The following is a 22,309-nucleotide window of genomic DNA, read 5'->3' as shown; positions in this document are numbered from 1 at the left end:
AGGAAGAGAAATCTCCCTCCCACCAGACTTTAGGAAATGATCAGCCTCCTCAGGGCACTGATCTGACCCCTTGTGAAGGAACTGCCCCAGAGGTAGTCAGGCCTAGCCTGGCAGAGCCCCTGATGTCAGTGGACCCTTCCAAGGTGGGACCCAGTCTGGAGCAGGTAACCTGCCCCTCTCTACCCTGCCTCAGTCAGCCCAGGGCTGTAGAGGTCAGGGAGGCCAGTGGTGGACCCCAAAGGGCCCCCTGTCCAAAAGAACTTCCCAATCAACAGATTAAGGGCACTGAAGCTAGTAGTCCTAGCCAAGTGAAAATAAAACCAACTCCTGAGGGATCCCCCTTAAATTTAGTTAGGGACCTCCCACAGATGGACACTGTTGGGCGCAGCCAGACCTGGGACCTAAGGGCCCCAAACCTGACCTGCCCCTCCAGTAAGCCAAACAGAGGGACCCAGCCTCCAGCTTTAGGTAGCCAGAGGTTGACCCTGAGAGCTCACAGCAACTCAGTCCTGGAAAGAAAGGCACACATGGTAGATGGTGATTGGAGGAAGTTGAGCCCAACATTAGTGGAGTCTCACTTCAGTACTCCATCCCAGCACCAGCCTTTTACTTTGCCAAAACACACCACAGGTAGAGATTCCCTATGGTGGAGACCCTCAGATACCCTTAGGGTGAGGGATTGCTTAGTGGACCATGAGATAGGGGGTAACCATGCCAGTGCTGGTACTTCCTTATATGGCCACTCAGGCAATATAGGCTTACCTGGCAAGGATAGCCTTATCTCCTTTCGTTTGGGGGGGGGGTTATGTAGGAAGGTAGATCCCTGACTATGGTTGCCCCCAACTTTTTGCCTGGTGTTTTGCTGGTTTTCTGACTTAGTTGACCTGGGGCCCTGCTATTCAGGACCCCAGGCCTACTGCTCTCTCTGTAAAATGGATTCCATGTACCCTAGGTACATATCTAATTGGAAACTGAGTCACCTTATCAGTCCCTGTACAGTGTACCTTAGGTACCCAGGGCATAGGTGTACCCAGGGCCTACCAGGGGCTGCAGCATGTATTATGCCACCCCTGGCTGGCCATCCAAATCTGACACAACTGGCTGCACGACAGCTGGGGCAAGGTGGTGTAATCACCCTTTGCTTTAGATATAGTATACCTATATCTAACCCTAAAATGGACACACAGATCTCCTATCAGTCACTCCTATGGCAGGCCTTGACAATCCTGAAGGCAGAGTGCTTGGAATCGTGTGAGATAGTGCTCTGGCATGAGCTGAGCCTGTCTGCGGCTTTCGGGATCCATCCCTTAGCCGTTTCCATGATATCGCATACCATATACTCTTAAGTGCATTATAATCCTCGCGGTTATATGCCAACTCTGGTATCGCTTTATCAAAACATGTCGAGTAAGGTGTCATACGCCAATTCTGGCGACGGGGTTAGCATTCCACCCTTCTAGAGGGACACGACATTTATGTAACCTGTAACCCCGGTTAAAGTCAGACAGAGCCTTAGCTCCACAAAATGGATGCTGCCACCGAGACACAAGTCTGCCCTCCTGCTGCTGGGAGTCCTCCCAGCCCGGGAGGCAAGGACAAAGGGTTTCCTGCCAGGGGCGGTACCAGCACCGTCCCAGACAGGATTTTGTGTATTCTAGGTAGGCAGGGCTTTAGAGGAAGGTGACTGCAAGTGGCACCCCGGTGCTCACTGTGCATAGGCCGGCTGAAACCAGTTCCAGGGGCACTCCAGCCCCTGGCCTGGGGAAAGCCCGCCAAAGGAGAGGGGTGTAACCACCCCCCTCCTGGTCCCACCCATAGGGCAGGACTTAGTCGCGTGCCAGCCCCCTTTTTCAGGATAAAGGTAGGAACTGGCCCCCTTCCAAATCAGATCATCTTTGGAATCAAGACACGACTTTCTACGAAAGGACATCAAGATTTCTTCTTCAAGATTCTCCCTTGTGACTAAGGAGTAGTCACCCTGCATCCGCAGGCACCACCTTAAGAACACTGCGGTCTACTGCAAGTCCTTCCTCCGGAATCCGACTGCCCAGCTCGACAAGACCCGGCTTCCCTGGCACCTCCGACTTCTACTCACCTCTACAGCCAAGCTGAGAACCGTGAGTGCGACGAGACCTCAAGGGACCGACTATTGCCAAGACTGCACGACTTCTTCACAGCAAGCCCGCCGGGTAATCTACTGGCGAGTGCTTTGGGGTCCGAGAAGCCCCGACCCTGAGCAGCTCCAGCACCGAAGATCAGCCCCCCAGCATCTCCACGATCGGCGTGGGGGCCCTTCTGCTTTTTGCTGCTCACCGCGTTGTTTGGCTACTAGCCCGCTGGCTTGTGGCCTTCTGAACGACGCCCGACGACATCACTGCTGCTGGTCTGGTTGCTCCAGACTGGTTCTTGCTCCCTTCCAGAAGAGGAGCACCCCGGACCCTCCTGGTCCACTCAAGACGCCATTTTGAGTCCACCGCGTGGGCTTGAATTAGCCAAGGCTTTGTTGCCCAATCCTGGGTCCTTCGACGCCGACAGCTTCATCCATCGTGGGACAGCTCGCCCCTCCATCCTGGTCGCCGACAACGCCTCCTGGTCAGTGAGATCTGCAGAGCACAGCGTCGCCCACTCACCTAGTCGAGGTGACTACCCTCCGGTGCCCTCCTGGTGCCCCTGACTACTGGCTAGTAGTCACGAACTTGGTCCCCTCTGCTTTCAGGTGTCATCCATCTTCAAGATCCAGGCTTGGATCAGCTCGAACTCTCTTCACTGGTCGCCTGCCAGCATCTTTCTTCCAGGCTCCTGGTTCGTCTACGAGGATTCCCGACGTCTTTTGAGACATATGCAGCTGCAGCCCCTGGGCTAGGTAACTTCAGCATTTCGGTGCCCCAGCATAGCCTCACTATCCAAGGGTCAGGATCCACTGTCGTTTTCTTCCTACCAGGTCGGGTTCGCCCGTGAACACTAACTTTAACTTTACTAGCTATCATAGACTTTGTCCCGCATCCCGCGTGAGAGTGCACACTCTGCACCCGAGTCCCCTGGGCCTCCTAGAAGTAATCTAACAATTCTATAGTCAAGTCCTAGCGATTCCAAAGCCTATTAGTACTGTACTTACCTGCTAGTAATTTCGCATTCCACTTTTTGAGTATATGGTTTCCCGTGCCCCTGGGCATTTGTATATACTGTGCTAACTTAAGTATTTTTATAAGAGTTTTGTTGTGTGCTTAGCTCCCTGTCTCATAAAGAGCCAGGGTAGTCTTGTTATAAATAAATACACTGTTTATTTTCATAACAACTTGTGTGGTGTCCTTTCACTGGGTGTTCAAGGGGTAATGTGATGGTAAAACAGCTGGCTTAACACGCCCTCTAGAGTCTTAGCCTTAGACTGCTCGTATCCACGCTACTAGGATAGCTGGTCTGTAAGGTTGACTTACAACCAATCATCAATAAGGGTTGTTTGGACTGATATATAGTGATCACTAGAATAGTGAACACTGCATATCAGGCCAACTTCTCACAATTATCATTAAGCAATACTTAAAACCGCGCTCAAATACTTTTGAATTGATTTGTTTCTGCTGTCTGAAATATCTATTTCGAATTGAGAAAAATGACCAGATTTTACTAACTTCCCCCATTTTTTCCTGCCCTTTACCTATAGCTGTAGCCCAGGCTGGCACAGTACCGGCAGCTGGCAGCCCTACATGTACTCATTGTAAACATGCACACAAAGCTCTTTGTGTGTTGCAGGATCGATGTCTCTGTATCTTTCAGGGACAATAATGCAGATGCTCTTTACGGGTCGCCAGGTGCGCCGCAGACAGTCTCGCGCACAATGACCGCTCCAGGGTGGAGACGTGCGATTAACAGACCTGACGTCACGCGCCAGAGAGGTCAGGGGTCAATACAAAGGCCTCTTGGTCTCTTTCCAAGTGCCGGTGTCACTAGACGCGTGGCGCTGCAGATTGTTTCATTCCTCAGGACCCCGCAACGATGGAGTGATCCAGCCCCAGCCCTACAGGACCACCCTGAAGAGAGAGAGAGAGACCGCACAAGGAGAACTGAAAACAAGCACACAGACCTCGAGCAGCAAACAACACCAAAGATGGCGGATATCGGTGATCCCGCAACCATGTTTAGAGCGGGGGTGCAGCCATTAATGTTATATCACTAAAACGAAAGGGATGGTAAAAGAGGCTTTGTTGTGTTTTCACCCCTTCTTAGAGCCCCTGCATCTCCACTCTGCCTATTGCTGGAAGAATTAGCCACCCACAAACAATTTATTAGCTCCCCCCACCCCCCACCCGAAATTTGGCTCTAGTTGCACCTCTGGACATGCAGTTTTACTGATAAAAACATATCGCGCAATAACAAATATTTGTGGAAATTGTGTTTCAGTGAATATTTAGCACTTGCACATCACCAAGTTAAGTGTGGTGAAAGAAAAAGATCAACCAATGATTTCATAATATCTGAAAAAAAGCAAATATTTACCAGATCTACGTCAACCAAAGTAGAAAAGGTGACTGAAAACCAGTCTATCACATCATCTCCTGGTGCACCTAGCATGTAAGCGAATTGACCAACAACTATATTTATTTATTGCAGGTGATAGGAGCAAAGGGATAGGAAAATGTCATGTGCATGAGTAACACCAATTGGGAATGATCTGTAAAATCAATGGCTTTAGACTGAGAGCAGTTACTGAACTTCTTCCGAGATAGGAAACAAATATATAATAAATTAATCAGTCCCCTACTATGGCAAGAAAAGTTACTGATGCGACTTTCATCAAAGCGACCATTTACCTGGCCTAAATGTACCTCCGGGGCCAATAACAGCAAATTGGACAGACGCTTATTAAATTGCCTATTTGACGTAAGATGCATCTAAATCCCAAGATGCATCTGATTTGGAAAGGTATACTATTAGTTAAAGAAGTGCTAATCTAAGTGTTAAAATCATACACTGCAATAAACAAGGATTTCAATATTCATAACTCAGCTTCAGTAACTCATTCATTAATGTCTCCAAACGGGAATGTATGTTGCAAGATGTAGAAAAATAGACATTGCATATTAATAGTTTATACGAAGACAATTTGTTCCTACATATGAAATATAAACCACAAGAACTTATCTTCAAATTAATAACAATTTGCTGAAGTACAAATTAAAATCTGAACATAATTAAATGCAAGGGCTCCTTTCGATTTGATCTTTTGATGAATGTGAGGACAAACTGGAAAACACCTTGTATTTTGCCGTTTCAAGAACAATAGATAACTACGTTTCATCGTTGTGCAAAAATGTTCCACTCCAGCAATATTCCAGCTAACAAGAGGATTTTTTTTCATCTGTCTATTATACTTTTACAAAAAAACAACAGGTACAAAATTAAAAAGAAAGAAAAAAAACATTAACCAAAGCTTAATTTTTACATCAAGTACAATGAAGGAGAGGTACAAGCCAAGAAGAAAACTGAATTCACCATGCACTAAATATGCTGTCTAAGTCACTTCGAAGAAGCAATGCAGAAAAGTCCAGGGACTGGGTGGGGGCGGCGGTGGACTCAACTGAGCGCCAAAGGTCATTTCAAAACTGGGCCCAGATAACGTTTGGGCTAGCAGAGGGGTGTATGTCTTTGGCATACTGTGGTTCCACAATGTCTCGGCACTATGCTGCGTCTTGAACCCATTGCTTTATTGAGGGTGACCTTTTTTGCATCCAAACCATAGCAACATGCCTCTTAGCTAACACCAGCACAATAGATGCAAGCTGTGGGCATCCGGTGGCCACGGCTGAAGTATTGCCTAGCAGGACAACCTGGGGAGATGTGTCAAGGGGAGTCTCCAATATCTCAATAATTACAAATACTAATTGCAAATACATTGTAAGTATGGGACATGCCAAAGGCATATATAAAAAATCTGCTTCTGCAGAGCCACATCATCCACATGTGCTTCTCCCATACCCAACAAATTTGGCAGTCCGCAGGGGTATAATAATATTGATGCACATATTTGAATTGTATCAGTTTGTGCCTGTAGTGGAGTGGGGTGTTCTTTACCTGTGTACAACAATATGTTCAAACCTTATCCGGTGGTTGGTAGCCCACGGAATACTCCTATCTTTGTCTGGCCTCTGGGAGCGTGCCTGCCGTGCTGGACATAAAGTTAGAGTACAAGTTGATTATGTAGTGACCCATGTCAGCCCAGCCAAAATAGGTTGTGAGGAGAGGCATTTCAGGTGGTGCCTCAGGAAATGGGGGGAGACTTGCAGTGGCCACGGAGCATAGGCTAAGTTAGCAAAACAGCGCCAGCCATGCCGTACCGCAGTGATTACAAAAACTACACTGTGAAATAAAGGTTCTGATCTCAAGTAGCTCCGCTAGTGTTGTCAGCCCATTTAACGCAGTAGTCTCTTGATAGCCTTTTCCCAGGTGGGTTGAAGTAATGGTTTGTCTGCTAAAGGCAATAGCAGTGAATATGGTCGTTGTAGAGTCAATCCCCTTGCCAACTCCCACAAAGCCTGACAAGTCATTGTAAGAATGTCTACATCCTATCTAGCCACTCGTGCTGGAGCACAGACCAACCCAAAAATCAACTGTCATTAGCAACAACTAGCTCCATTCTGCCATGCACTGTCATTGTCTGAGACGTTGCCCAGTATATCTAATAGTGAACTTGTGAGACTAAATACTAGGGACCTGATTACGATGCGGTCGGAAACGACATTTCCGTCCGCATTGTAACATGAATGAATGAATGAATACGCATTTATATAGCGCATGGCTACCCTAGGGCATCCCAGCGCAATTTTGACACCTAGTCATTCTTCACTAATCATGGAAAAAGAAAGGCTTTCAGCTGTTTCCTGAAACTGAGGTAGTTAGATTCAAGACGAACAGAGTCGGGAAGCTGGTTCCAAAATTTAGCCGCGTGAAGTAAAAAACATCGGCCACCCATACGTGCCCGTTTAATCCTAGGGACTGTCAGAAGGTTCTTATTGTTAGATCTGAGTGTCTGGGAAACCTGATACAATTGTAGCATAGGTTGTATCAAAGGGGGTCCATTGCCGGTAGTGGACTTATGGACGGTGCACATGGCCTAGAACCATATTCTTTGCTGCACTGGGAGCCAGTGCAGCTGCCTGAGTGCTGACTTAGCAGAGTTGCGCTTAGGCACATTCATTAGAAGTCGAGCGGCACAGTTCTGAATAATCTGTAGAAAATTAATGGTTCCCTGCGGTGCGCCCAGGTAGACCGCATTGGCGTAGTCCAGCCGCGACAAAATAAGGGCGTGGACCAGTAGACGCCTAGCTTCAAAAGGAAGGAGAGGCAGAATCTTCCTCATAAGTTTAATCAGACCATAATAGGTAGCAGCAACTTTACGCGACTGTACTAAGAAACTAAGATTAGGGTCCGGCCAGACACCCAGACTCTTGATTTGTTTCTTAGGTAAAGGGGGAGGACCAAGACAGCTAGGCCACCAAGGATCTAAATTCGGGGGAGCCGTGTGTCCCAGCATCATAATTTCCGTCTTGGAACCATTGAGTCTGAGAAAAGACAGATCCATCCATTCAGATACCTTGACCAGGCAAGAGGTCAGGTTCTTGTCACTAGTATCATGTCGGCTGAGGGACACAACCAGCTGGGTGTCATCAGCATAGGTGACCAGTTGGACCCCCCAGGAGAGCACAATGTCCGCAAGGGACCTCATTTTGTTTTTGGGGGGGAAATATGTTTTTATTGCAGGAAACAAATGAAATCACATTATTGGTACCTGGTAAGTGATGTAAATCAGTGCCGGCGACACTGGTACAAACTCTATACACGGCCATTCAGCCCACAACCCGGGGGTCGGGCGGCGTGTGTCAGTCTTTTGCAGTGCATATCCCCCCGTTCTGGCAGGGTACATCAGGTGGTAGGGATAAGTCTCCTCTGCTTTGCCAAACAACCCAATTGAAATACCCTCCCTTCCTTAAACAATCCTACCCCCCCAGAGGATTAAATTGTCATTCACTATAGTACAGAACTTTGATGCTTGATGAAAGCGAATGGCGCTCCCTTTCCTCTATCCCCCTCCCCCCTCCCCTCTCGTCATCGGTAGTCTATCTTATGGTCGAACTGTATGTGATAAGAGACATAGTTCTCCTCATTGGGTATAATTCACCAATAGCATGTCATTGGGATCTAGGCTGTCCCTCATCTGTACTGTCTGAGTCAGTATGTGTGTTATGGTCGCGCAGGGCCTGCACTAATGTCTCCCAGGCTTGCGCCGCCTCTAGAGCCCGCTCATCTCGTCGTCGCCTCGCCTGTTGGTATCTCAGCGTGCTCTCGCTCCCCGCCCACTTGAGAAGTTCATTGCGCCACTTAGTGCCTGTTGGACCAACTCGCGCCTTCCAGTGTCTGGTGATTTCTCGTTTGGCCAGAAGCAATCCTAAATCGATAAATTTGCTAGTAATTTTAGTTTATGGGGTATGTGGGAACCAGTGTAGAATCCCTACAGCCGCATCTATCTGCAACGATCTTCCGGTCACTTCGGATAGCGTGTCTCCTACAATCAATCAGTAGGAGGTCAGCATAGAACAGGACCACAGCATGTGAAAAAGGTCCGCTCTGGCTGTCCTGCATCGAGGACAGGCTGCCGTCTCCAGGTCGAAATAATTCTGTAATTTCTCCGGGGTCAGATAAGCTCTATGCAATATATAGAAGTGGACCAATTGGAATCGGGCACTGCGCGTGCCCTTCCAGGCCCGCCGCAGTAGCTAGGACCACGTGGGTTCCGGAATTTCCTTCCCTATGTCAGCCTCCCATCGGGCCTTAAGAACCGCTAGGGGGGTCAGCCTCTCATTGATCATTCTGGAATATAAGCATGACACTGCTTTAACCGTCCCCGCGGACATCATGACGTACTGGCATGCCGCCGACAGCTGTGGTTCCTCATGACCAGTTTTCCAGTGTGCCTGGAGTGCCCTTGTGACTGCCGCGTGGAGCAAAAAGTCACCTCGAGGGACGTCGTAGCGGTCCAGAAGCGCCTGGAAGGGCAGCAACGCTCCGTTCTCGTAGAGGTCCCCTATGGTCTGTATACCTACCTCTTCCCAAACCCCCAGTCGAGACCAGTCGCCGCCATGGGGCAATGCAGTGAGCATTCCCAGCGGGATCTCCGGGGCATAGGGTCTCGGCCTTCCCAGTTTGCGATGCACTCGGTTCCAGCACGAGCGTATGGTGCGTTCCTCCTGTGTGAGGTCCCTCAATTTGAGCCTCTGTTGCAGCGCAATATATGATAAGACATGTCTGGGTATGCCACTGCCCCGTGATTCTTCCGGGCCCCGAAACTCACGCGCCACCTCCTGGGTATAGGCCTGTAGCTGGGCAGCCAAATAGTACGTCTCAAAGTCGGGCGCCGCCAGCCCCCCTTCCGCCTTTGGTCTCAATAAGGTCCTGAGCGCCACTCTGCGGCGGCCCGAGCCCCATAGGAACACCACTATCATAGAGTCTAGGCCCTGGAAGCTAGATCTAGGGATCCATATCGGGAGTGTCCGGAAGTAGTACAGTAGGCGGGGTAGTGCCACCATCTTCAGTAGTGCTATTCGTCCCGCTACCGAAAGGGGTAGGGTGGACCAAAAGGACATGCTACCCTTGAGCGCTCGGATGCCTCTGGAGATATTACCCTCGAGTGTGTCAGCAGGGCGATGGTAAACATGTACCCCCAGGTACTTAAAACAAGCCGGTTCCCATCGGATTTCTCTGTGAATGTCCGGCTGGGGACTATCACTGTGGACCGGAAATAGGCAGGTCTTAGCCCAGTTCACCCGGAGTCCCGACACCTCACCAAAAGTCGTGAGCTCTGAATCCGCTCCGGTCAGGGCCGTTCTAGCGTCTTCGAGGAAAAGCAGTAGGTCGTCAGCATACAGGGAAATGTACTGGTGACCCGACGGAGATTGCAACCCCCTGTAATGGGCCCCCGTGCGGATCGAAACAGCCAGCGGCTCTACCGCAAGGGCGAATAGCAATGGGGATAGCGAGCAGCCTTGTCTCGTGCCTCGTTCTACGGGGTATTGTTGAGAGATCAGCGGGCCCGATTTCACCCTAGCTACCGCCGAGGTGTACAGCACCGTGGTCCATCTCAGGAATCCCTCCCCTAGGCCAAACCGCTCAAGGACCCTGTGGAGATAAATCCACTACAGGCTGTCGAAGGCTTTCTCCGGGTCTATCTAGAGGATCATAGGATCGGGAGCATCTGTGTGATCACCCTCTAATAGTCTAAACAAGCGTCGGATGTTCATCGTAGTATTGCGCCTGGGGATAAAGCCCGCCTGGTCGGTATGTACTAGAGAGCTCATGTGCTCCAGCAGTCGTGCGGCTAATATGCTGCTCAAGATCTTATAGTCGACCGTGAGCATTGAGAGCGGTCTATAAGATGCTGGGTCTGCGCCCTCGCGATCGGGTTTAAGTAGAGGTATCACCAGGGCCTCTCGCATCGAGCCCGGCAGTCGACCCAAAGTCTTCGCTTCTTTGTAAACCCGCAAGAGTTTGGGGTCCAGGAGGTCTATGTATGTGGAATAAAACTCCACAGGGAGTCCATCAAGGCCCGGCGTCTTATTTCGCGCCATTCTTTTAATGGCGCTTCTGATCTCTCCCAGCTCCACATCTCGTCCCAGGTCTTTCGCCTGTTCCGATTCCAGAGTGGGGATCGGCAGATTGCTCAGGAAGGTGTCCGTCGGGGTAGTATCCGGCGGTAAGCGACTGCGATACAGCATCTTATAGTAACTCCAGAAGCAATTAAGGATCTCGGGCTGAGTATAGACCTCTTTGTTCTCTGCAGTCCTCATTGCCACAGTGGGCGAGGTTCGTCTCGTCGGGTTAGCAAGCCAAGCCAGCAGCGTACCCGATTTGTCGCCCTCAGCCAACGATCTAGTCAGGTAGGCTTTATGGTCATAACTGCGTAGTCGCTCAACCTCTACAGCCGCCGCCTCCTTTGCCGCCAGGGTCTGCTGTTGGAGCTCCGGGCGGCCAGGGCGGGTGATTTCCAGTTCGCGGAGGACTTTATCAGCTCTAGCCAGATCTTCTAGGAGTACGCGGCGCACTCCAACTTTCTGCGTTATACAATAGCCTCTAACCACAACCTTAAAGGCGTCCCATTCCGTGGCTCTCTCAGCAGTCGTGCCCTCGTTTAACTCAAAGTATCCCGTGATCTTGTCCTCTAGGTCCCCGCGGAACACCTGGTCTTCTAGCAGTTCGGGTCGTAATTTCCAGGTTGGCACACAGGGGGTGCACTGGAGCCACCGGAGATCAATCAATAACGGATTGTGGTCGGAGATAGTCCTTGTCAGGTATTCAGACCGCACAGCCGAAGAAGCCACCACTCCCGACCCCAACAGGCCATCCAGTCGCACATGCAACTCGTGCATGCCGGAAAAATGGGAGTAGTCCCGGGTATGCGGGTGTTGTGCCCGCCAGATATCCGTCAGTTCCCACTTAGTCTGCCAGTCGGACCTGCCCCTGGCCACTCGGTGTGTCGGGGAGTCCGGGAGGGGAGGATGAGATCTATCCAGGTGAACGTCGAGCACCGAATTAAAGTCGCCCCCTAAGAGGATGGGTCCCGAGAGGTAGCGGGCCAAGGAGCCCGATAACGCATTTAGAAAGGCGAGCTGGTTCGTGTTAGGCGCGTAAATGCAGCAAATGTTCACATCCCTTCCCCCTAGTTTCCCTGCCAATGCGACGTACCTCCCCTCTGGATCCACAGTGTGACTATCGACCTGCAAGGGTTTTCCTGCCTTTATCCATATTAGCGCGCCTCTTGCATAAGCTGAGTAGGTGGTGTTGTATACCTGCCCTCGCCATCTACGCTGTAGCGCTAGCCCCTCTGATTTGGTGAGATGTGTCTCTTGCAGCAGTGCGATCTGTACACCTCTGCGCACCAGATAAGCATGGACTTTGTGGCGTCTGGACATGGTGTGCAGACCCCGCACATTCCAGGTGATACATTTCAGAGTTGAGAGATCAGCCATTGTCCCATGTCGTGTCTTCCTGTCTCTCCGAGCACACTACAATCATGGGTAAGCGCCCACTGGAATCCGTACCGATGACGAGTTCCCCCCTCAACAACAATAAATCAACTTTCAAACATGAATCCCCCCTCAACCCCCCCAAAACAGGTTCCAAATAGTGCCATCTAGTCCCCATCCAAACTGTACCCTCCAAAAACCCCCCTCCTACTAACCTGACGGTAGCCACCGTAGGCGTGCCTAAAGGGCAATGAGGGGGCCAAGCATCGATGTGGGGTCCCCTCGCTACAAGCTGTATTGCGACCGAGCCCTATAACATCAAGGTCTATATAGGGGATCCCTGCAACCCTCTCCGCAGTCAGTGAATTAACAGTTCCCCCGATTAGTCCCATCCCCCCCCATGTATTTGCCCCCTCCCACAGCCCCCCAACCAGAACTGGCTCACCCGAAAGCTTCATTGTTCATCAAGTAGACCTTCAGCTGTCTCTGGGGTGACCTTCGGGAGCTTCACGCTATCTGTTTCAGAACCCTCCGTGTCCGAGTGGCCTCCACTCTCTCCAGGTTCCGATTGTGCAGTTCCATGATCTTCCTGAGGGCCAGACATGGAAGAGACCATCTCCAGCGCACCACGGCGCTCCGCCGCAGTCTCTACTGTGGAGGGACGAGTAGTCCTGCCTCTGCGATGTCTGAATCTCTTAGGTTTCCGCTGTTGTATGTCCTCCATCGTGGATTGGGAAGAGGTTCCAAAACCATCTTTGCCCGCCCTGTATAATTCAAGCCAACTACACGCATCGTCCGGGGTGTCGAAGAACTTGGTGGAATCGTCTATGATGATGCGAAGTCGTGCCGGAAAGAGTAGGGAGTACTGGATGCCCTCAGCACGCAGCTCTCGTTTGACGGCCAGGAAGGAGGACCGACGTCTCTGCGTCTCGTAAGTATAGTCTGGGAAAATATTCACACGGCTGTTGTCCACCTGGTAAGGTCCCCTCTGCCTGGCGGCCTGCAGTAGGAAGTCTCTGTCGCGGAAATGGAGCAGCCGCGCCACCACCGGGCGGGGTGGTCGGCCTTGTATCGGCGGTTTGGCCGGTACTCTGTGCGCACGTTCCAATGTATAGAAGGGGGACAGCCCCTCCGGTGCCACCGCTGTCCGCAGCCAATCCTCCAGGAACGCCACCATGTCCCCACCCTCAATTTTTTCCGGAAGACCTACTATCCGAATGTTATTTCTCCTGTTGCGCCCTTCCGCATCCTCCGCACGTTTCTCTAGGGCTTCTATTCGGGACAGAGCGTCCTTCACCGTTGCGTCCAAAGCTTTCTGCGCCGGTTCCAGGTGTCGCACCGATCCCTCCACCTCCTTCACCCTGTCGGAGAGCCTACCATGATCGGCTCGAAGCAGTCCCAAGCCCGTCGCAACTTGAGCAATGTCCTCTCGGAGGGCTGATCTAGTCTCAGTGATCGCCAACAGGATTTTGTCAAGCTGTTCCTGAATATGTGGATTCCCTGGTCCTTCTAGGTGTAGTCGCTCTTCCTTGTCAGGCGGCTCCATGTCAGATGCGGTCTGGGCGCCTCCCTTAAGTCCCCTCGGTTTACCCATGGTTTTCAGGGTCTGCAGGAGGGTCACAGCAGGAGCAGGGGACGATCAAGCCGGGGGTCGTCGCCGGCGCGGCGCAGCCGTCAGAGACGTCTTCGTTCAGCAGCCCGTTCCCTCGTGGTCCCCAGCAGCCCCCCGAGAAGAGCAGGTCTCCAGATGGCTATCCAGATGAGCGTCTGCCGGTAGGTCAGTCCGGGACCAAAGAGCAGGGCGCAACGTCGGCAGGTCAGATGCCCCCCGCGTCTGCAAAGTGCTGATCAGACGTATGCTCGCAGCCTCAGCGTTAGGGGCAGGGGAGGCCCCGGATGGGCGTGGGAAAGTCCGGGGAGCAGCGTGCCTCCAAAGCGCTCCGGGTCTCCACCTCGTCGTTCAGCTTCCCCGTGGAGTGCCTCTGCACCACGCAGTGTGCCCTTGCAGCCGTGGGATGATGAGGCCGCTCCACAGAGCTCAGCAGCGACCTCCCTCCAGCAAGTCAGGGGCCAGAGCTAGATCGACGGGCCGCCATGACAACCCCCCCACGGCCATGAGTGAGCCGCCACTCCTCCTCCTCACGTTGCACCTCAGCCTTGACTTGTGGCAGCGGATCGGGGTCCTCCACGGCCGGCCGTCGGGCGTCTGTAGTCCCCCCAGGGGTCGCTCCTCAGCAAAGCGCCATGGCGCCAGTCATTACGGTCTTACTAGAGGGGGGTGGCGAGGGTGCTCCACAGATTTCTCTCCGCTCCTCCAGAGCGGGTCGCTCTCCCCCAAGCCGGGAGTTAGGGCAAGATTCGCGGGCCGTGGCGGCAGCTCCCGCACGGCGACAAGCAGGGCGATCCGCCCCTCCCCCACGCAGCTCCTCACCAGCGTCTCACGGCCGCGGGCCGGGGTCCTCCTCGTCCGGCCGCCGGGCGTCGTCAACCCTCTCCAGGGGTTGTCAGGGGGCAGGCTGTGGGGTGTCTCCCCAGTGGGGGAAGGATCGCTTGGCCCGCTGGGGGTGACGGGGCTTTCGTCTCCCCCGGGTCCCCGGCCGCCTCTGAGGCAGTCAAGGGGAAGCGGGCGCCATCTTGGGCTCCGCTTCGTAGTCCTCTCGCTCCGTCCTTTCCCCGCCCCAGAGACCGCCGCGGACCTCCAACCGCGTTAAAAGGTGTCCAGGTCACAGGGGGCTACTTTCCAGGGTTCGGGTGTCTCAGGGAACCCCTGAGAGCAGGATTAATGAAGGCTCAGTCGCGGAGCCGAGCTACTAGGCGACCTCCGCCATCGGCGCTCAAGCCACGCCCCCCGTCCGCAAGGGACCTCATGTCGATGTTGAACATGGTAGGGCTCAAAGAGGATCCCTGGGGGACGCCACACTGCAGAGGAGTCTGTTTTGAAAGAACATCTTCTTCAAATACTGCAAAAGATCTATCAGAGAGAAAGGACTGCAACCACTTAAGGGCGGTCCCTGCTACACCCACCTGCCTCAGTCTTTGAATCATGATACAATGATTTACCGTGTCGAAGGCTGCGCTGAGGTCTAACAAAATAATGGCAGAGCAGCCTCCGGTATCCACAATTTTTCTGGCTTCTTCAACCACAGCAAGAAGGGCCGTCTCCCTACCCTGCTTGCTTCTAAAGCCAGTCTGAGTGGGGTGCAGGCCTTTGTTGTTCTCCACAAAAGCAGCCAATACGGAGTTGACATGCTTTTCGGCCAGTTTACTAATCCCTGGTAATAAAGAAATGGGGCGATAGTTAGCCCAATCCTCAGGATATAAGTTGGATTTTTTTTAAAAGAGCTTTAATTCTTGCTTGCTTCCACGGTGGCGGAACCACTCCGCTAGCAAGGGAGGAATTAATTACATCCCGAATAACTGGTGAAACAATCTCAGAGACCAATTTAAGAATGGAAGGAGGCGCAACATCGGCCGGAGATCCAGACTTAAGATTCTCTAAGAGTCTCTGCAAGCTGTAGAGAGAGAGGGAAGCAAATTGCTCCAACCTCACTTGTTGAGCGGGTGGAGGAAGTTGTACATCACAATCAGTTTGCTGAAACAGCAAATAGATATTAAAAGCCTTTGTGGCAAAAAAATTAGCAATTTCATCACAACGTTTTTGAGCGTTAATCGGGTCAGTAAGAGGGCCGGGGGGAGTAATAAGGGATTTAAAAATTTAAAAAATGTCCCTAGGGCAGTTGGAAGCAGAGACAATCTTTTCCTGATAATAGCTAGTTCGAGCAGCTTTTATTTTACTTTTATAAAGCCTAAGTGCTGCTCTATAATTGGATTTACTTAATTCGGAAAAATCCTTCCTCCATTTCCGTTCGGACTGCTTACATGACTATTTGAGCAGTCTGAGTTCGAGGGAATACCAAGCTTTTTTATTAGAGCCGGCTCGATGACAAAACTCTTTCTTAGGGAGGGTAAGGTCCAAAGAAGACTCCAGCCAACTATTAAAATAGTCATTCACCTCAATAGGATTAGAGCAGAATGCAGGAGTGGAATTGTTAAGGTTAATTGCCCAACTCTCCACTGAAAGTTTTGACCAAGTACGACCACGTTTTTTAGTCTTTATAGAGGGTTGTAACAAATCTCGAGTGGTCCAGACAAAAGATAACAATGAATGGTCTGACCAGGGAACTAAAAAGGTCTCATCAAAAATAATATTATCGAGATTAGTAAAAAAAGGATCAAGCGAATGGCCTAATTTGTGGGTAAGGCCCGTCACAATTTGTCTCAATTGAAAAGGCTTCAAGGCCTGCTATGAGATCGTGTGAAGGGGAGGAGTCAGGTTCATCAAGGTGGATATTAAAATCACCAAGGATCGAAAAATTGGGAGTGAGACTAGTATGATTTATAGCAATATCAGGAAGATCATTGCAAAAATTAGTGTCCTCCTGGAGGGCGATATAAAAGGTTTCCTGAAAAAGTACAGGTAGGAGAGATGCCAATAGTAAAAGAGAGGCTCTCTCAATCTGATAGAAAACACCTAGTCGATCTACAGCTATAGGTGTTTCTATATATGATGGCAATTCCCCCACCCTGACCGCTATCCCGATCTTGTCTAACGATGGTGTAATTAGGTGGGAGAGCTCGAACCACATCGGCATCAGAGGCCGTATTGGTCCATGTTTCAGTAAGAAAGAGAGCGTCAGGGCATGTCTCTTCTAAGAGCAGGCAGATTTCACTAGCGTGCTTAGGGAGGGATCGGCAATTGAGAAGAAGCAAAGAAAAAGATTTTACCTTTCCAACTTCTGAGGGGGGAGATTCAGAAGGCTTAAATTAAAAATTGCAGAGAGGACAATAATTACATTCCTCCTCCAACGATATAATGTGCATGCAGACATCCCCCATCTCACCTCTAGCCCCCAACAGTAGGTCCCTGGTGTAGCGGATGCTGCCAGGGAGAATGCGACCAGGGGTTCCAGCTCCTAGCCCCGTCCTGGCGCAGATGGGCTTGCCTTTGGCGTGCCGCCCGCTGTGCGCGTCCGCTGCGTGGGGGGTGGGACATGCTGGTTAAATAGGCTGGGGTAACTAGAGCGCTAACCTCCCTGTCCCTGTCCCTCGCCAGCCGGCAGAGGAGAAATGGGGCTGCCTGCACCCTCCACACAGTCGATACAAACCGTGGTGGACCGGGGTGCGCGGCGATAGCAGCAGAAGATTAGGCAGGTAGGAAATGTGCAATGGTCGCAATACTAACAGAGGCACAATAAAAAAGTATAAAATTGTATTTTTAAAATTTCCCCCACCAAGCTGTTTCCAAGTGCAGGAAGCCTGCGTGTGTCAATAACGCGGCCGGTAAACAGACTGCTTAAATAAGTTAGGCTTACTAGAGCCCTAACCTCCCTGTCCCCGCCCCTCGCCAGCCGGCAGAGGAGAAATGGGCCCGCCTGCACCCTCCACACAATCGGTACAAACCGCCGGTCAGATTCCTTTCAGACTGCCTCATTACCATGGAGGCGTTCAGAAAGGAATCCATACGGTCATTCTGACTGGCTTCTGACGGGCTCGACGAGCCCGTCCACCAGTCGGAATGCGGCCAGTAATCCCAAGGGTGGCTCTTTCCGCCCCTGGGATTACGATGTCGGGTTTCGGCAGCCTTTCCATGCCAGCCTTTCTGAGACAGAAAGGCTGTCGTAACTCGACCCCCTTGGGTGTACATCCTCCAGTAGGAGGCCGAGGTGGCTCATACGGTGCCCACCTGTTGATCCCTGTACCCAGGCTCTGCTACTAAAAATAATAATTCAAAATATATTATATATATATATTGCATGCCTTTAGGACTCCACTGTAGAGGATATTCGATGGCGGAACCAGAGTGAAAGTCGCTGAAAGGAAACACCCAGTTTATCTGTAGCCCAGAGTTTCCTCTGAACTGAACTATACATCAGATGATGGGAGAGATATTCTCCTCCAGACATTGTAAGTACACAGTATTACATCGTCCGCATACATGGATACTACAAACAGGCTGTTTCCAAGGCACAGTCCACGATGAGAATGTAATTCCCTCACAAGGGAAGGATCAAGGGGGAAAGCCCTGGTTAGTGCCTTTATCAATATCAAATAGCTTAGAGTATGATTGTTCACAAGGACTCTAGCCTTGGGGCTTGTATATAGTAGCTTAATAATTGACATAAAGTATTTTCACAGTCCCAAACAGCAAAGTGTTTCCATCATAAATGGCCACTCAAATCAAATGCTTTCTCAACGTCAAGGAGAAGAGAAACTGATGGCAGTTGAGGGTCCACTCTAAGTACAAAACATTCTGAGATTAAATGTAGTAGATTGTTGTGGGATGAATGCGTATTGATCCAGAAGCACCAGCAACTGCATTATTGGCTATAGGCGTTTCACAAGGATTTTGGGAAATATTTTGTTATAAGTGTTAAGTATAGACTGAGGTCTGTAACTTGAACACTCAGTAGGATCAGATTCAATAGCACATGATGGTCCCTCCATGGTAGTGGGTGGAAAACGACTCTTTGCAATCGGAGTGCCGTGTATGTCCAAAAGCCGTGGGCAAGAATATCTGTGAATGCTTTATAAAAGTCAACTGGCAGCCCATCACCTCAAAGTCTAGCCCACTGGGGAGGCTCATTATAGCATTTATTTGTCCTCTAGCATTATTGGAGAGTTTAATATTTCCCGTGCCTCACGATCAAGCCAGGCCAGCGCAACCTAGTCGAGATAGTCTGACATTTCAGCCCCATCTCTTTATACTTTAGGTGTGCAGAGACACTGCATGATCTCATCTAATATGGAGGAGGTTGGATCAGATGTGACTCCAGCTCCATCACATTTAAGATTGGTGATCGATTCAAATCCCCTCTTGTTTCTGGTGATCCAGGTAAGCCTTTTGCCCAGTCTATCTCCCTACCCAGGTTTCCACAGCCCAGCCACCTGTCCTAAGTAAAAGATTTAACGATCTGCCTCCTCCCTATATTCTTGTAGTGTCTCTTAAAGTTGGGCCAAGAACGCCTTGTCGCTGGTGGCAGCATAATTAGCTTCTAGGTGCCGGAGCTCATATATAAGGTGGGGAAGCTGATTATGAATTGACGTCAGCACACCGGAACTCTTAGAAATACATATGCCTTGAATGTAAGCTTTAAAGGATTCTCAAAGTATTGCTACTTCATCTATAGAGTATTCATTTAGGAGATAAAATTCAAGTATAGCCTTGCTGACTTCGCACGAGAAGACCTTGTCTTCTAATTCAGTTCCCCCCTCTCCAGGGAAGTAGGTTGAGTACGAGGAAAAATAGAGTGTGAGTAGGGTGACCAGATTTTGAGAACCAAACACCTATATATATCTCAACACGTAGCAGGGACCCGAGAAGGGTGGCGTACATGCAGGCAGAGCGTACCGGCAACAATATTCCAAACGCAAAAGTCCAATAACGTACGCTCTCAGGATGAAAGGCAGGACACCAGTCTTGTAAATCCAAGTTTATACACAACGCGTTTCGACTGTAAACAGCCTTGATCACGTGAAAAGTACACATTGCATGGGGTAGCTGATAAAGCTTTGAAACGAGTACAAGCAATAGAAATCATAGAGGACATGTCAATGACAAGCACTATGACGGACATGATGTAGTGGTAAAATAACATAATACTTTGCATAACAAGGTTAGAGTCCCAAATTTTGCACAAAGAAATATTTAGATACAATAACAATGTCAAAAACTAGGTAAGCGCTCATAATGGTACAATGCTGTGTGCTTATAAATGCTCAATAGCGGTCATGTGCGCAAACCAGTACCCACAGTCTCTCTTCCAATGAAGAAATCTATACCACGTCAGATATCAGTGGGCGGGGCTAGATCGCTCTGCAGTTGTCATACTAACAACCTACACGTTCTCCGTGTACAGCCCGCTTGTATGCTCTGTCCACAATGAAAACAGAACAACTCGAAATCTAAATATAACGGGAGCCACAAAAAAGAATTACAGTGATACGGTGTACAAAAGAAAAGTAAAATAACAAGTGTCATAGTACCCCAGTCATAAAAGGAATGCTGCATAAAGAAGGGCAAGTGACCAAATAATAGCGGTGGTTAGCATTACTAATGGTCAAGAAAATGCAATGCATACTGAAGGGCAAGTGCCCAAAAAATAGCGGTGGTTAGCCCTCCTAATGGTCAAGAAAATGAAATGCGTAATATAAGGCAAGTGCCGAAGCGTACAGCTGCAGCAAAAAACAATGACTCGTACCTTTAACTGTTATCAACTACCAGAAGGTCTAATGAGCTGAAGTGTACAAAAGTGAGGAGTGAAGTGACAGAGGAGCAAACGATGACAAGGGTAGGTTGTCCATGTAGGTAATACCAGTTAGTGGGCCCCTTCCTTTTTACCTGCAAAAGAAACAAAGGAAAAAGAAAATAAGTTAAAATCATGTAATTGAATGTTATAAACACAAACATTGTCACAATCAATAGTAAGAAATATTAAAAACTTTGATCTGATGCACACCCGGACCAAGGGGGGAAACAGAAAAATGAAGTAGGTTGAAAGCATAATGCACTCATGCAGATCACCAGACCAGACTATCGGGAGCACTCAGAGCCCCACCTTAGGTGTATAGATAATTCCTCATCCATATTCAAACCCCCAGGATGTTTTGTTTGAAAATCAATAATGTATCTCGATTCACGTTGCCTGAGTGTAAGCACCCTGTCTCCTCCTCTAGGGTTTTTAGGAATCTGCTCAAAAAGCAAGTAGCTTAACTCAGCTGTATTGGAAAAATGTTTGTCATAAAAGTGACGAGCCACTGGATATTTGGGGTCATTATTGGTGATTGCCCTGAGGTGTTCTAGGACCCTTTTCTTTGCTGTGCATGTGGTGCTCCCAATATACCATCGCTTGCAACAACACTCGATGGCATAAATAACAAAGCTAGTGATACAGGTTAAAAATTTAGTGATTTTCTTGGTGACTCCCCCATATTCCAGTACTCCCCTGAATTTGCTGTGTCTGCACACTTTACAATGGCCACACGGGAAAAACCCCATGAGGCCATGGCTGGCAGTAGTGGGGTAGTTGGTAATATCATTCTTGACCACCAAGTCATGGATATTCCTATCACGTCGGTATGTCAAATTAGGTCTCTGTTATGGCGTCACCTATGATCCCATCACTTTTCAAAATATCCCAATGTTGGGCAAAGATATGTTTGATTTTCTGAGAATCAGAATTATAAGTGAGAATCATGCGTGTACTGTCCATCTCTCGATCATTTCCCGGCTCTGGTTTATCTTGCAGGGTAAGCGCTCTCTCCACTCCTGCTGCCCTGTCCTTGGCTTTGTTTAAAACCCAACTAGGGTAACCCCTGGCTCTGAACCTGCTGATGATGGTCTTACTTTCCTCGGTATATACTGCAGCATTATTGCAATTCCTTTTAGCCCTCAGCAGCTCTCCATACAGTATGCTCCATTTGAGTGCCTCCGGATGGCTACTGGGGGCATGTAAGACACTGTTACCCGCCGTGGCCTTCCGAAACAAAGAAGTGCATATTTTCCCTTCTTTTATCTCGAGCAAACATTGACGTATTCTGCTTTAATGGCATTGATGTTACCAGCAAGGAAGATGTTATACTTGTTTGTGTTCAGTTTTTTGATGAAATCCTCAGCCTCACCCTTAGAGCCCCTCCAGATGATGAATTAATCATCTATGTAACATAGCCACATGATGACTTTCTGGAGGTCCTCTGTTAGGCAAAGATTTCCTCCTCCCAGTAGCCCATGAAGAGATTGGCAAAACTGGGAGCAAAACAAGATCTCCTCGCCGTGCCCATAGTCTGCCTGTATGTCACAAGTGAAGGTTCACTAACCTCTATGCCGGGTACAACAGGAGCGATGCTGGAATACCAATCCCCCTACTATGGCAACACCTGTGAGTCTAGTCCTAGAACTCTACAGATAGATACCACAGCCGGGGAAAGGGTAAAAAGGGACAAAGGAAACAAAAACGTGGTGCAATAAATCAAGAAGACTCGAAGTAAGGGGGGATAGCAGTCTTCACTCGTCTGGGTGCCCCTGAATACCTGCAGGTGAACAAACAAACAAACAGTAAGCGAACCCCTCCCTATTCTAACGAAGGAGGTATCAATGAATTCAGAAACATCCAACTGCACACTTACAGAAAATACTGCGCCACTAGCTCGAAGCAAAAACAGTTCAAAAGTAGAAAAAATAAAGAAAAGAAAAGGGTTTACAAGTTCTTCAGTCAATGAATCATCCAGGTATTAACAGCATG

This window comes from Lissotriton helveticus, chromosome 6 (genome assembly GCF_964261635.1).
Source record: "Lissotriton helveticus chromosome 6, aLisHel1.1, whole genome shotgun sequence".
Taxonomy (NCBI): Eukaryota; Metazoa; Chordata; class Amphibia; order Caudata; family Salamandridae; genus Lissotriton; species Lissotriton helveticus.
This window is presented reverse-complemented; position numbering follows the sequence as displayed.